Genomic DNA, 16493 nt, shown 5'->3' on the forward strand with positions numbered 1-16493 from the left:
TCAGCGGCCATTGCCCAGCAGCGCGCCCCAAGCACAAAGCTGCTGCCGTCGCCCCCGCAAGCACACTCCACCCCCCCCCCCACCCACTATCACATATATGTTTACATGTTTGTAGTATCGGACCCCTGCACACGGACTGTGGCCTCTCTGCCCCCTCGTGTTGAAGTAGGCAGCAGCCGCTGACGGCACTACAGATGGCGACTGCAGGCGTGGACGCTGATAGCCACACCGGCAGCGAGGCTCCCCCACCTGAATGCCACATGCTCCACTAACAAGGCCGGCGACCGATGACACACCATGGCCCGCAGGGGCTGTCCCACTCCAAGTTCAGGCACACTTGCGCGCGCACACCTCTGACCTCCAGTTGCACTGTAACAGCATTGGCAAACAACACACCGTACAGAGGTGGCACCTACTAACACCGTGCCTGTGGGACAGACTTCGAGTGGGGAAGCCGCGATAGGAACATTGGGACACACCGATACGAACTGTTTTGTTTAGTTTGCCGATTTCATGGCTCAGTTCTAGAAAAAATGAAAAATAAGGCGTCCTTTATGGACTTTTCCTTTCTTGACTTAAGAAAATGTGATTATCTTCTCCATGTCCTAGCACACCGGGGACACAAGGGACGCAATGACATGCCCTTTTTATGATGGCCCACGCCCCCACGATTTACCGTTCATTTGCAGCCGGCCCGCAGGGTTGTAGGCTTTGCTATGTGTACTGTACCTTTGAACATTAATAAAAGTCTTAAAAAAAAAAAAAAAAAAAAAAATGAGTGTTGTGCCCACTGCCTATCATGATGAAAAACTGATCAAGGTACATTTCAGATAAAACTTGGCATCTTGTGGGCGCCCACAGAATACTAGCTAGTAAAAAGCTAGTCCTTGCACAATGGTCCTATTTGCCATCTTGTGAGAATCCATAGGAGGACCCTGGCACAATGGTGGTAATTCTTAGAAACCTGTGGGCATTGATTGGATGATACACATTGCCATCCTCTACTAAAACGAAGGCCCTTGCATAATACTTACAACACTTAGCAACTTATGGGCATCCAAGTGATGAGGCCCAGTCTGGTATCATCTGGCCTTGGGACAATGGTGGTAGATTTCTCAATCTGTGGGTATCCATGGAAGGAACCCTAGTTCCCACTTTTAGTAAAATACTGACTCTCATTCAACTAACGTCATTCTTGACAGCATGTGGGCATCCAGGGGTTGACGTCCACGCCAACCTTTGAAAATACTGGCCCGTGTATAAAGGTAGTATAAAGGTAGTATTTTTGACAAACTGAATTTCCATTGCTTCATACCCACCCCTGCTCAAATACGGTCCTTGGCATAATGGCAAGAATGTCTTTTGTATTCCTGGCATTCATTGTATGACGATATCTATAGCTCATAATTCTGGCCGAGGCGCAAGCGTAAGTAAATGTGAACACTTTAAAGTACAACCAGAGAAGAGAGTGACCAGTGCAAGTCCACACATGCTAGTGTTTGTTTAGTTGACTGTCTATAAGAACACAGGATAGAGGTGCCCTTTTCAATGCCAGTATTTTTGAGAACGTGTTGAGTAAAGCGAAGCCTACAGCATTGTGAATAAAAGCTGCATGGGTGCTGTGCTGCAGGGGGTCAGGAGTGTCATATCCTGTACTCTATGTGAGTCCACCATTGTCTGTGCAGCTGGGTGCCTGGGCGACCGATGTGGTGGGCTTCGAGTATCCCATCTGGCTTGGAACGTTAGATGTGACCGATACTAACTATAAGGAGGGAGTACACTTTCCTCCTGACCAATACCATCTATGGGCCGGACTTAGATTTCGTCGAACAGGTTCCTCTTTCACAACGTCTAAATCAATCCACTATATCTTGAGAAAAACTGAAATAGAAGAATGAACCTGCTCTCAGCAGGGCCGGACTGGCGGTAGAGGGCACAAGGCATTTCCCCGGTGGGCCTCCAGGGTAGGGACCGGTTTTGGACTCCTGGGGGTCTGTTTTAGCTACCGGCATTATCGGTCCCTTGTAACACAATTGCAACCAGCTCTGCCGCACCCCCTCAGCGCCCCCAGGGGGGCTGCCCGAGCAGTTTGCCAGGGCCGGTTTCGATTCCCAGTCCAGCCCTGGCTCTCAGACAGGACCGGTCTTCCGTCTGGTCATACACAGTGGTTACTTCGAATAGATTGATACAAGTGTGCATCCCGTTCGGGTGACTCAGTGGGCAAATGCATCGACTGCAGGAATCGGTGTGTGATCCCACGATCACAGATTAAATGGCAGTTCATCCCGAGTAGAGTAACAATAAACATCTGTTATTCGTGCCACGTTGCCCATTGAGTTGCACGTGCACTTTACAAATGTGATTGTTAGTTATTGGAAGGTCACAATGGTAAAGATTTGTATATTTAAATAGAGTTTAAAATCTCAAATTACAACTATGGAAAAGGCTGAGCGAGCAGGCTCAAGGCCGAGTGGGCATCCTGGGGTAGAAAAAGACAGAAAAGAGGTACGCAAGGGAGTAGCTTCCTTTCCCACCCCTCTCCTGTTCTGTGTTCATGCTGCATCTCTCCTACCCTGGCCCTCAATCGCTTCTACCTGTAGGGCAACAAGATGGTACACCGACCTGCCCACTGCTCTCCTTGCGGTGTGCTCCATTCCCTTTCATGTCAAGTGTTGTGGCCTCTTGCTATCTTATGCATTCTCCCCACAGTCCTGATGTTCCCTGTTGCTCAGTCAGGGAGTGAGGTCATTGGATGGTCGGAATGTCTAGAGTGTTTGTGTTTGGATGAGTGGACATTTGGATTGAAAAGTTTCAGCAGGAGGATGTTGCTCCTGGTGGGGAGTTATCTGTAACCTACAACTAAGCTAATAAACCTACATCTTTTATAACTTATGAGTATCTATCACTTGATTGTAACAGAGTGTCCGGGTGTGTGCATTAATTTTCGCACTGCCATCTGGCATGGGGACTCCACCTTCCAGGTCATCCTCAGTTAAAGGTCTGGGAGTACTAATCAGTGAGGATCTGTCCTTTAAAAGACAGGTAGGCGCGGTGGTGTCATCCAGCTTCTTTCAATTAAAGAAAATTAGGAAAATTGCCTGCTTTTTTTCTCAGGCTGCCCTCACCCAGGTTGTAATTGCCTTGGTTTTGTCGCGACTAGACTTCTCCAACAGTCTCTATTTGGGGCTCCAAATTGGAGAGTTAAAACGCCTTCAGCTAGTCCAAAACCAGGCTGCCAGACTTATTCTGAGCCTTCCTAAAAGGAAGTCTATTAGACCTGGGTTGAAACATTTACATTGGCTGCCTGTTGCGCCGCAAGTTGCATTTAAAACAGGGTGTTTTTTATTTAAGTCCTTACATGATTCTGGCCCAAAGTTCATAAGAGATCTGTTCCTCAGATACGATCCTTCCCGTAATCTTCGGTCCGCTCACAAATCCCTTTTGAGTGTCCCTTCTTACAAAAGGAAGCGTCTAGGCAGTTGCTGCTTTGATCATCTTGCAGCCACCTTCTGGAATTCCCTTCCTCTACAATTGAAACTGAGCGGTAATATTCTTAGCTTTAGACACTCCCTCAAAACCTAGCTATTCTCACAGACTTACTACTGAGTTGTATTATCACTATTTTTATAACTGTTGTGCTGTGTTCTCTCCTACAGCGCCATGAAGCCCTTGGGCGTACGAGCGCTTAATAAATACATATTAACATTAACATTAACATTATGCTTGTCTCCCCACCTCTTTAAAGTAATTTCAATCAAAACAGTAAGTGACACCGTTCTTTGGTCAGCCATGTTGAAATGGTTCAGTACTGCAGTATCCCTCCACTTTCCACTGAGACTGCCTCCTGTTGTACTAATCCTGCAAACCAGGGTGATGCACTCTTGCATCTGCAGACACCTGCAGTTCTGGGACTGTGAGCTGTTCCATAAAGGGGGATTCCCAACTCTAGTGGGCACAGTGTCACACTGATGTCTTCTGTGTGTCCCTGCTGTGCACAATGGGTGTTCCTGCCTACTGCCCATATTTAGGTTAAATTTCACATCCAAAGATGACGCTGCAATGGAAACACCCAGACCCCTGCAACACGATTAACTCGCTCTTTGTGTTACAAGCACAGCTAGAAACATCTTCCTTTACACCAAAGTTCCTCATACAGATTACCCAATTGTGACCCGGCAACTCAGGAAGCCATTCAGCGTGAAACCACTTGATGCGCCTAGGTTTTGCCAGAAATGAGGGAAACAATGTTTGATGTTACCAAACTCTGGTGCTGCCAGCCAGTGGAGTGCAGCAATGAAGGCCTTCAATGTCCAATTTGGCCACAAATGCAGACGGAATAATTTGTTATGCCAAGGAAAGCAGGAGTAAGTGGAGTGGATTGACAGGTTTCATGCTAGGTGGCGTGTACTGTCAGTCATTCTGAAATGCGTACTTTAGTTGTGCAGCAAGGATATACACAACTACCATTTGATTCAGTTTCACGTGTCCTGTAAAGCTGAGAAAAGGCGGCAGAAGCTAGAAGCAGGCCAAAAAAATGCAAAAGCCAACCAAAGAGGATTTCACAGATAGTTATAACAAAGAAGCTTAAAAAGCCAGGTGTGGTGAGGATGTGTGTTTACACCGGCCGGCCTGTATGGGTGATCCCCCACTTCCTAAAAATGAAATCAAAAGTTTGGGAGTGTGGATTGACCAGGAAAGGAGAGGTCCTTTAAGGTTCAAGCTAAGAAAACTGCTGGCATCTGTTTTGGCTTGCTTCGTTCAGCTCGTAAGGTTCTCCCCCTTCTTCCCTTCCCCTCAAAGAAACTTCTGATTCAGGGACTGATCTTTTCAAGGTTGGACTTCAGCAACGCCCGGTACCTGGGCGCTCCTGAAGCGACTATCAATAAGCTACAATACATACAGAATTCCGCAGCCAGGCTGCTAACAGGTACTCGAGCAAGGTCATCAGCAAAACCAGCCCTTAGAATGCTGCACTGGTTGCCTGTCCGCGAAAGGATAAAGTTTAAATCCCTCTGTATTGCTCACAAATCTTTACAAGGCAAGGGTCCCCCTATTTTGAAGGACTAAGTGCTTCCCTACAAAGCGAATAGGCCCCTTCGCTCAGACCATGAGTGTCGAGCCAAAGTCCACAAAGCGAAGAAGGCGCGAACAGGCGGACAGCGGTTTTCCATTAATGCAGCAACCTTGTGGAATTCTTTACCGCTTAAGCTCCGAGCTGAACCTAACCTTCGTTTTCGTAAGCTCCTAAAATCTTTTCTGTTCCCTCAGGGCCTTTAATTCCACTTTCTGTTTTCAGTAGTCTGGGTTCTGCAGCGCTGCGACGCCCCAGGGTAACCACGCGCTTTATAAATCCGCATCCAATCCAATCCCAACAAGACACACAAGAGCAGGTGCCACACAACGCACAACAATGACAAATTCATGGCAGGTTTCAATGGTGCTCACTCATTCCACAGGCTCAATAAGCACACACATAATACAGCTGCAAGTTAACTCCGATACACCACCATGCTCCCCAAGTATATGAATATAAGAAGGCACAAAAGACTCAACTGTGTTGTGACTTCTGCACCCGAAGCATTCTCAAAATATCACAGAGACCTATGATCAGTAATAGTGACAATATCTTGATATATGCCAAGTCAGACAGACAGGATGACGGATGTTAGAGTGGAAACAAAAGGTTTTCAGAAAGGTGGGCCCATGTTGCTTCAAGTCAATTCCTGAAGACTTGTTTTTTAATTTCTTCTGGACATATATCTCATCCTAAGGGTGTTTTTCAAAACTTAAAAAGCGGTTGAATGTGAATTGTCTCCCTCAAAAAATTTAAACATATACTAGGTAACCCTTCTACATAGGGGAAATGCCAAAGGCATCTGAAGTTTTTCACTCTCACAACATACTGTCTCTTTGACTACAGGTGGATGAAAAAGGAGAAATTTCGGGGGAAGATTTACAAGTCCCTTGCACCGCAGGTGCATCGCGTTGCGTGACGCACAGGTGGCGCAGCATGCTGAGTGATATTTACAAAGCAAAACCAAAGGGGATGATGGGCGGAGAGTTTAACAATGCAAGCACTCACCCCCAGTCAACCTATCTGGGTTTAATCCATCATCATTCTTAAGCTCACTCCACCACCCCAGTTCAGACATGGCCATATGCAAATCAGTCTCACCCTGTGCCTCATGGAAACAGTCCAGCCCGAACTGCCAAGCCTGGTCTTCCCTGGACCGGAAACAAGCATCCTGGGACCGGTTTCGAGCTAACAGCCCTCATCAGCCAGGATAGCTTGAATCCAGTGGCAAAGTGCGCAAGGGACTCACGTCTGAGCATACCCTGCCAACTTAGGGCGAACAAAGCAAAACCAAAGGGGATGATGGGCGGAGCGTTTGAGCATTGCAAGCACTCACCCCCAGTCAACTGATCTGGGTTTAATCCATCATCATTCTTTAGCTCACTCCATCATCCCCTTTGGTATCGCTTGTTCATGCAACATTTTGTGTGTTAGGGGCGTGAAATGGGTATTGCTGTGGGTGTTACCACGTAAAACCCACATAAAAGCCACATCCACTGATGCATTTACAGATTTATGAGAAATCATAAATCTGAAAACGAGTACGTATGCCACGCCATATAGCGAGGTGCAACGAGGAGAAATGTTTATTTCTCCTTGTTTTTTTTCCTCTTTCAATGCCTGCTTCATTCTACAGAAAACATAGGAAGACGAAATCACTTCAAGTGATTGTTTTTGTGCAGGAAGGTGTGCCTCCCCACGACGCAGGCATCCTTGCACCATGGAGAAAGGGTACCTGCGTCTGTGCATGGCAGCAGTTTGTGCGCCAGCACAGGGGGAAGCACGGAGATGCAACATATTGTTGTAAATATGTTGCAGGTCTCTGCTTCGAAACTGGTACCAATGACCTGGTCTGGCTTTGGACCTACACCGGGGAGCCAAGTTCTGCATGCCTTTTGGAAAAGAACCATGTTGCAAGCACCAGGGAATGATGCTTCAGTTACATGAATAATGTATATGTTTAAAGATTTAAAGGAGGAAACCCACTGGATGCATCATATCCTGGTCGCTCGCTAGCCCTATCTGATAATGGTATGGATTATTTAAAGGACCCATGCCCAGGTCGCCCACCTTGAGTGCCTGGGATTCATTGTGACTCCAAAATGAGGGCTATTAGCTGAACACTGAAAACACCCCTCAGCGAAAGCTGAAGTCCCCATGAGTCTCAAGGTCTCAGTAGGGCCTGAACCTCACCACTGCCTCTGGGCGAGACCGCGACATGAGTGAGGTTGAGGATCTGGTGGCACGATGAACTGTCGGGCCTGTTCTTCTGGTTAGCTCCTTGATGTAGTAACTATCTTGCGCCTGTTAGGCTCAGTCAATGTATGCACACAATGCACCTGCAACATCAGGAGTGACCAGGGGGCCAATCAAGGAAGACCCCAAAATTCTGCTCTGCATGTGCAAACTCGATCATGCCTAGGATTATGTCTGTGTACCAGCTGCTGACCATAAAGTACTATCTTGTGCCTAAAGCAGCTTCAGGTGGCTTCTAATCACTCTTAAATTTGGCACAGAAGAGAACTGTTGCAAAGACGGATAGATTGACCTGCCCAAACAGACAGAATCCTTTTCTGCAGCTGTTAGTCTGAGCACGGTTTTATTATTTCTTGTCATTGGACAAAGTGGTAATATTACATAATGTCACCTCATTTGAATATGTTTAATATTGATAACTAGATTCAGCTCAATGTTTACAATCAGCATTTTGGATAGAAATCTCCGCAGCTGGCACCATTGGCCTCAGCGGTTACAAATACATTGTATAATGCATGAGACGTGTGAATTACGAGGTCAAAGAAAGCTCTTAAAGGCTTGAAGAACCAGCACTCAACAAACTGCCTCCGACCCACGGGTCAAGCCTCACTAAAAACTTACTAGAGCCACAGCTTTGCCACCAATTTAATTAGAAGTGGTGAGACGTACATTTCGAGGTACAGGTTTTATATTGTTAAAATGAAAACACACTTAGGGCCTTGTTTGGATCTTGCCGGCCGGGCTACTCCCTCACAATGGTGACGGGCATCCTGTCCACCGAAATATAAATCTCATTAATTATATATTATAAATTAGGCCTTCAATTTTCTTCATATAACATGTTAAGCAGTGGTGCTGGAATCAGTCATGTGACTGAGGGCGCTTGAGATATGGGTCACTCTGATCCAGCGGTCACTATTCCCCATGCAAGACTGATCATCGGCTCAGTCTTTCAAAGAGGCCCTTACATTTGTCTCCCAGCGCCCACCAACCTCTCAGATATACTGGGCTGACGGTGACGGGTGAGTGAATCTGTACCAGCCCTACCAGCCTCCCATAAAGAAGCCGACATGCAATCGGCCCTTACCCAGCTCTACTGGCGTTTTACAGGTGCTACTCAGTCCTACCAGCCTTTCAAAAGTAATGCTGACAACAGCCTCAACCGCTGCAGTCCTTGCTTACTTGGAAAGTAATGCCCAGATGTGCAGCCAAATAGACAGTTGCTGCCTTGCTACAGTAAGGCGAAGGCAGGCTGCAAACATGCGGCGCCACCACAAGAGTGCGCATGGTTCACCAAATGTGAATAAATGGCCTCGACGCTAGGCAGCAGGCAGAGGCTCTACTGGTGCAGCAGGTGCAGTGGTACCGGGACCCATCCAATGTTGAAATGTGCTGCATTTACGACCTTACGAGCAGGCAGTCAAAAGAGGCACCTTCTTAGTTGCTCCAGAGCCCTGGCATCCTTGCTGCTGAAAGAGGAATGCGCAAAGGCAAAATGTCATTTTTAGTGGGGAGGGCTCCGTAAATCCTTGCACGCGGGCTGGAGGAATGCCCCCACAACCAAGCACGAAGCGGAGGAGGGAAGTGCAGTGAAACGTATTACAAAAACACAGCAAGAGAAGGAAGCACAAATGAAAGGTTCACGGTCAGACGGTGACCTCGCCCTCACTAGTGATACATTTGGAACAAAGCGTGTCCTCGAGGCTCACTACTACTTTGGCACGATAGTGGAGGAGCAAATAAACAATGTTAACAAAGGTAATACATGGCCCACGTCTCAGTCAGTACACTAAGGGACAAACCCCCGGGGCTGCTGCGAAGTTCAAACACATCTCTGTTATCACAGAAGAATGACTTTTTTCTCAATAAAATGTGTTTTTGGAAAAAATAAATGTTATTAAACAAACCAGCTCTCAAACCAATACAACGTGAAATGAAACACACCGACTTCGGTATACACCCTCCGGAAGTTAACATTCGGCCACTTTTTGAATGTATGAATTATAATAAAAGGGCAGCCCTACTGTTTATATCTGTGATTAGACACGCTAGTAGGGCGTTGATGAAGGGTGTTAATGGATTATTAATATTAAACACTGTGAAACTCTCGCCTCAAACTGGAAGTTCCTTTCAGTACCGGAAGGGGGAGCCAGGGCGTAAGTAAACGGCTTAATTTGGAGTTGGAGAAAAGAAAGCGCATATTAAAAATATCAACAAACGAAAACATGTTTTGGGGAAAATGGCAAATATGTGGTGATAAGAGTCTTTTTTCTACCCCACCCTTTACCTATAAATTTAAAATACAAAAAATGATATTAGGTATACAATGCAAAATTGTGTTTCTCTGCATTTTCTTGGATATGATATGTTTTGTATACATTTATTTACTGTATTGTAAATTCTAACTATTTTTCCATTTATGTCAATGGAATGAATTCTCGGTCATATCTCGTTATGTGCACTTTGACATTTTACAATTTTCCAATATGTTCTATCCTCATTAAAGTTCATTAAAAGAAAAAATCGAGAATACTAACAAACAAGGATTGGCAAAACCAATAGGTCTGGCCTCGGCAAGCATTCAATAATTTGTTTAGCTTACTTTGTAGAGAAACAGCATGCAATTGGTATTAAAAATGTAATGCAACAGTATGTACAAATATTGGCTTCTATGAGTGGTGTGTATACAAATGCAAAAATAAATTAAACTTGAGATCAAAGCAGAAATTGCCCCGCAAGCTTTAGCGCTAAAGTTGAGAACTTTTTAACTAGAGGTGCACATGCAAAATGCGATGGAACAAAGGGGCCATATTTCTGAAACGTCTGTGTCGCTCCTGCACCAAGCAACGCGGTGCAAGAGCGATGCACATCTCAAGTCATATTTTTGAAGTCACCAAAGCCACTCTGCGTGCTTTTCAGTGGCTCTAAAAACATGGAGTAACTCAACGCAACACAAATCACTGTGTTGTGTTACTCTGCCCTGGGGATGGCATTTCATGGGCGTTGCATGGGTGTTCCCAAGAAACTCCCATGGTTTTTGACACAAGGACTTGTAAACATGGGAATGTAAACCTGGAAATGTACCAAAAAGATACGCCACCCCAGGAGACGCGTAATAAGCAGTCTTTTTTTTAGGTCTCGCCTACGCAGCACACCTGCGTTGCATAGGAAAGGACCACATGCCGTCGATGAGCTTTTCTCCCCAAAAACTTGCACGCGTTGCATTGCTTTCTATGGCAATGCGTGCACGTTTGGCGAGCGGCTGGCATATGGCAGCAATTATCGCGGCGCCAGCCGCTCCCGCCCGTGTGTGAATCGCGCAGGCCCTCCTCCTCTCTTCCCTCCCCCTGCTGCGAGGTGCGCGCGCCTTTTTTTTCTCCCTACCTCCAAGCATAGAATGAGTGCGCATGCCACGCATTAACTCATCAGTCTGAGACGAGGCGACATAAGCGTCTGCTGGAGCAGAGCCAGGTGTGTGAAATAGAGAAGTGAGTGCGCTATTCCGCGCAGGCGAAATTCTGTCACGCTTATCTGCTGCTCACGGTATTGTGTGAGAGCCACTTATTAACGTTCTCCATTGATCATCCGACAACGGGCGGCGATATAATCCGCCTTTGATGCAGGTCAGCTGCACGCCTCCTCTCTCTTCTTCACAAAAAAAAGGAGGTGCGCTTCCCATGAGTCTGAGGTGGTGCGCTGGAATTGAAGCCTCAAAGCAGTGGCGTCACTAGGGTTGGTGTCACCCAGTGCGGTAACTCATGGTGTCCCCGTGCGGTCCGCACCCCCCTATTGACGTCACTGGGCAAGTGTGCACGTAACTCACTTAGAGAATCTATGGAGTGGGCCCGCGGAGTGCGCACTAACCCTCCGGCTCACACTGGGCTCAGTGTGGGTGGCATATCTTTCAAGAATATACCTCCCCTCCCCCTCTTTTTACATAACTCACTGATCGGGCTCCTGGGATGGAGGATACATTCCGCACAGAAGTCACTGAGTGTGGTGTAAGGAGCAAGTATGAAGTCCTGTTACAATTAACTTACTGAATATGGTGTATGGGTCGAAAATAGTCTCTTATGACACCGGACTCACTGAAAGTGCTCTAAAAGGTAGACACTACTATTCCATCACAATGGACGCTCGGCATATGGCCTGGAGTTTAGGAATGCTCGTCTGTGCATACTACACTCTCTAGAGCGCGAGATTACCTTCTTCTTTAAAACGGACTCGCCGAGCAAGGTTTATAGATTAAGATTGCATTGGCTTCGCTGGATGCAGGTTATGCACTTTCTGTTCACACTTCCCCAGCCCCTGAGCACTCTTATTTGGAAGACCTGCTCTGATTCCACTGAACTCACTCATTGAGTTTGGTTCTTAATTGAGAGAAACCACCCCCTGGCTGTACATTGAAACCGTGCCGTTCCCACACAGCGCTCACTCACTTCCTGAGGTCTACAGGTGGGCAGTGCGCTTCATACCTACTCTAGGCTCACTGGGTGCGGCCTGCACACCCAGAACGCACTTTCTTGTGACACTACACTAGGTCACACGTTGTTGTGATATTGAGAAAGCAGACAAACCCACCTCGCTCTCGAAAATCCCTGCGTGGGGGCGTTTCATTGTTCACGGCAGGTAGTGTAACAAGCTCTTGCCTGGCCTGAGCGGCCCCAGTCAGTGTCCCTGCCCAGTTCCTCGCCCGCTGCTGTGGTACTGTTGCATCTTAACCCCTTTTCTCTTTCCTTTACCCTTTTCTGTGCGAGCTTCTCCCCAGCGTGTAATTGGTTGAGCCAGCTGGAATGTTGACAGCTGAGGGTATTCGAGGGTTGACAGTTGACAGTTAAGAGTTATGAGAGGAGCTTAGGCTGCGAGACTACGCTAGCTTGTGTGTGTGGTCTATAACAATAAAAATACTTCAAAAGCTTCAACGTGGTCCCGAGTGCTATACTTAAATTTGGCGACGAGGAGGAAGGCAACACACAACGAACCCATAAGGTGAAACTCCAACGCCGCTCTTCACCAGGTGCCTCTAGGCGACCCTTCGGGCTGCACGAGTTGATATATTAATACGTGAAACCGACGGAATTAAACAGCTGCGTGCGTTGGTTGAAGCCTCCTTATCAACCAAGATACGCAGAGGCATCTCCAATATCCGGGGTGGCGATTAATGCCTTTGTGACCCTTGGCAGGCTGCCTCGCGGCCTGCAATAATGCAGAACGGACACCGCGCCTGACGCCAGCCCGGCTGCGTGGAGCGAACACTACCCTCCAGCAAACTCTACACTTGTACTGTAAGTAACCTTACCCACACTCTCCGTACTGCAGATGTGATGTAATAATGCCATACTTTAACTAACTACTACTTTGAATTGACCTGCCACTACATGCCCAGCGCTCTTGACTAACTTTTCTGCTTATGTATTGCACAACTCCCGATGACTTATACTGCCTTCTAGGCACACAACACCCCAGGGCACGGTCATTCTTGTAACTGGAACCAGCAGCCCCCACTGCACTCACCCAAACACCGCAAACTCTTCTCTCACAATGTCTCTCTCCTTCCTACAATCAATAGAAAAGGGCAACCCAATAATCCCCAAGGAACTGGGTAACATAAGTTAAATAGAAAAATGTGCCTTGAGGAATTATTTTATCTCATTAATTATTCTATATCAAGTCATAAATATGTACATTGATTCAAAAGGAACATAAGAAACGTGGTATCTTAAGTTTTAACTTTATATCATATTTGAAATAAATCCATGTCACAAATCATTACAGAAAATGAATACAGAAAATAGGCATCAAAAACCACTACCACATTCAATATAGCTTCTAGTAGTGTGTTATACCGTTGGTACAGTATGTATTAAATGTATATATACATAACGTGCTCTTGAAACATCAGTCGGCTCATTCGTCAGATCTTTTTACAAATGCTGTTGTTGATGATTGTAACCCAAACGGTATATAGGCGTCGACGTTTCGGTCTTTATCGTGTAATTCTCACCAAGACCATCCTCAGGACTATATGTTGCATAAGGTATTGAACACAAAGTCAAATTCACCAATCTTCCTAATCCAATTTGAGATATCTTAGTAATAACCAATCCAATTCTGGCGTACTCCTCCACAATGTTGTTCAAGTACTTAGGTTCATCAACCGGGTATCAATCCGCAGTGTACCACCGATAGTATACCGTTTACTTGTATACTTCGCTCGCGACGGGACACATCCTAGTCTCTCTCAGTTTAGCGTCTACACTCCACCATTCCAATATGGCCACTACCCGTCCATGCGCGTCATTAATCATTTGCGCATGCGTGAACTTCACATGAATAGGTTGATCGTCTTCCCGGAACAGTGGAGTGTAGACGCTAAACTGAGAGAGACAAGGATGTGTCCCGTTGCAGGTCAGGTTGGTCGTGGTCATCCATAACTGCAGATACTGAGCCATCCGCTACAAGATCTGTATGGAGAGGAGAAGTGGGCCGAATGCTGGGCCAACAGGGATTCACAGCAGAGTCTGCATATGCGATCCGGCGTTTGAGATCCACAAGCCCAGGAGTCTACGCAGCATCGAAGCCATCCTGACCGAGATCCAGGACTGAACCCAAAACATCGGGTATTATCCTGAATGTGCCAGAATCACAACAGAAAAATATTTAATGCCACTGTCTCTAGGACAGCCCCAGTGAAGGGAATCTTCTGTTTAGGTCACAGGTGGGACTTCAGTTCATCGATAGTAAAGCCCAAGGAAGTCAGAAGTTGAATATCACCCAGAGATGGCCTAAAACTGAAACACCCTGCCCTGAACAGCCAAGTGTCCAGGTACGGGAACACAGGTATCCCGGACCACCGTCACTTTCATGAGCAGCTGAGAGGAAGTAAGACTGAGGGGAGCATGGCGAACTAGGGGTGTCCTGACCCTCCTGTGAGCCACAGGTAACACCTATGGGGTACATGGAATGACGCGTCCTTCAAGTCCAAAGACATCATCTGGTCTCCTGGGTCAAGAGCAGACAGAATTTGGTATAGCGAGCATTTTGAATGTATCTTTCCTCAAAAAGACATTCAATGGCTGTAGGTCCAGTACAGATCTGAGACCACCTTCCTTCTTTTGGCCCGAGGAAGTAGCGCACCCCCCACCCTCTCGAAGGCCATCTCCCGCTGCATGGCAGCCTTGGTCAGCACGAGGTGGACTCCTGCTGCAAGTCTAGGGAGCAGTGCTTAATTTGAGCAGGTGCTTTCAGGTGCTCAGCACCTGCACTTCTTTCACAGGGCCGGGGCTACAATTTCTGACCCTGCAGTTGGTGGTCTCAATATTAATTGTTCAAATTCAAAATAAAAGAATAACATACATTGCTTGGTGGCTGTCTGGTACATGCTCATAGACAGGCCAGGATAGGCCTGTCCAGGCAGGCATGATTGTGTATCACCACGTTAGTGATGATGTCTTCATGCCGATCACTAATCCAAGAAGGCATCGACAAACTATGTCTTGCATTCTATTCCCTGAGTCTGCTGCACCCTGCCACTGCCTGAGCCACAGCCTCCCATTGGATAATTGTAGCTGGGAGCTGGCTCATGACGGAGTTGAGGCAAGGAAGCTGCGACAGCACATTTGGAACTTGAGAGTAAGGGCTCTTGAGGAAGAATAAACAAAAGTAAGTGTGGACTTTCCACATGCTGTGTAGCCAGAGTAGCATATCCTGCAGCCCTGCATTGCTGCTATCCTCAACGTGCTCGATGCGGCTGTGGCACGCCCAACACAACTTTTGTGTGCCTTGGCGTCACCTGTAGAATCTGTGCGCTGCACCCCAGCATGGTAATTGCTGAGCATGCGTGAGTCCAGTAGGCACCACAGCCATACTTACCAGCATTGGCAGCATTACGGCTGGGGACAAGGCCTGTGCTGTAGCAGGCAGGGTCACAGCAAGCTAAGCAGTGGATGCCGATGCCGTCGCCATCCCTGGACCTACTAATTACAGACAGCACTAGCAGTGACATCTCCTGCTGTGCTCGAGCAGCTACCTGTTCTGCAAATAACCCAGTTATACTGCACTGAATAATATATGCAAAAAATTAATATATGCATTTTCAATTGGTGTACATTTTGTTTTTGTACTCGGAGCAGGTAAGAAAGTAAAACACATGTCATCTTCCTCTTCTTCAGGAAAGACAACAGGAAAATGCAGAGTTCAAAATAGCAGGGACATGTACAGGTTGACGACAGGGGTCGCAGGCAGCAGCAGTGAGAGAGAGAGAGAGACAGAGAGACAGAGAGACAGAGAGACAGATAATACGGAGCTAAGTAGGAGAAATAGCGAGCAAATCAGATACAAAGAGAAAGCAGCCAGGATGTGGAGAAGAGAGCATTAAGAAGAGAGAAGATAGAATGAAAGGATGAAGGGGACAGGAGATATAAAAAAGTAGACAAACGATAAAATGGAGACACAGCTAATCACTGCTAGAAGAGTGATAGTAAAGAGCCAAATTCGAGGAGAGAGAGAGAGAGAGAGAGAGAGAGAGAGAGAGAGAGAGAGAGAGAGAGAGAGCAGAGCATGGATAAAATTGAAGAGGAAAGAGGGTAGGGCTAGAATGAATAGAGGGAAAATAGGAAATACAGGGAATAAGGTAACACACCAGGTGTGACAAAGATGATAGAAAACAATTAGAGAGATGAGAGGATAGACTCTCAGAGCAAAGAGTTAGGGGACAGACAACAGATCAAGGTTACAAGATAGAGACTGAGGCAGTGAGAGTGTTGAAAGTGGGGCTCACCAGAGGAAGAAGTGAGCGGTGGCCTCCTTGGCAACATTTTTAGCGCCTGCACTTCTTTTTTTTTTTACAAATTAAGCACTGCTAGGGAGGGATCCTTCAAAAGTTGCTCTGATGTAGGGGAAAATGGGTGGAGAGGGATATAAAGGCAGGGAACTTCCCTCTTGAATGATTTTTAAGACTGTCTGATGTGACAGACCTTCAAACAGGGAGGAAAGGATGTATTCTGCCTCTTACCAGCTGGGCATGTGCCAGTGAGGGCAAACTAAAGTGGCTTGGATACCAATGCAGCAGGAAAGGAGGCACTGGAAGACTGCTGGCCCTGCTAGTGCAAATGGCCTCGGCCGCCACCAATTACTCTGCTCTGAAAGGGTGGGTCTGCTACTG

At 46.8% G+C, this 16493-nt stretch overlaps 1 protein-coding gene across 8 annotated transcripts in view; it reads right to left on the minus strand.

Moving 5' to 3' along the window:
- The window catches only part of DCTN1 (dynactin subunit 1), a 624416-nt gene that overhangs the window by 464197 nt on the left and 143726 nt on the right, over positions 1-16493 (minus strand). The gene's annotated exons all lie outside the window — the stretch shown is intronic.

Source organism: Lissotriton vulgaris, chromosome 3_1 (genome assembly GCF_964263255.1).
Source record: "Lissotriton vulgaris chromosome 3_1, aLisVul1.2, whole genome shotgun sequence".
NCBI classification, from domain to species: domain Eukaryota; kingdom Metazoa; phylum Chordata; class Amphibia; order Caudata; family Salamandridae; genus Lissotriton; species Lissotriton vulgaris.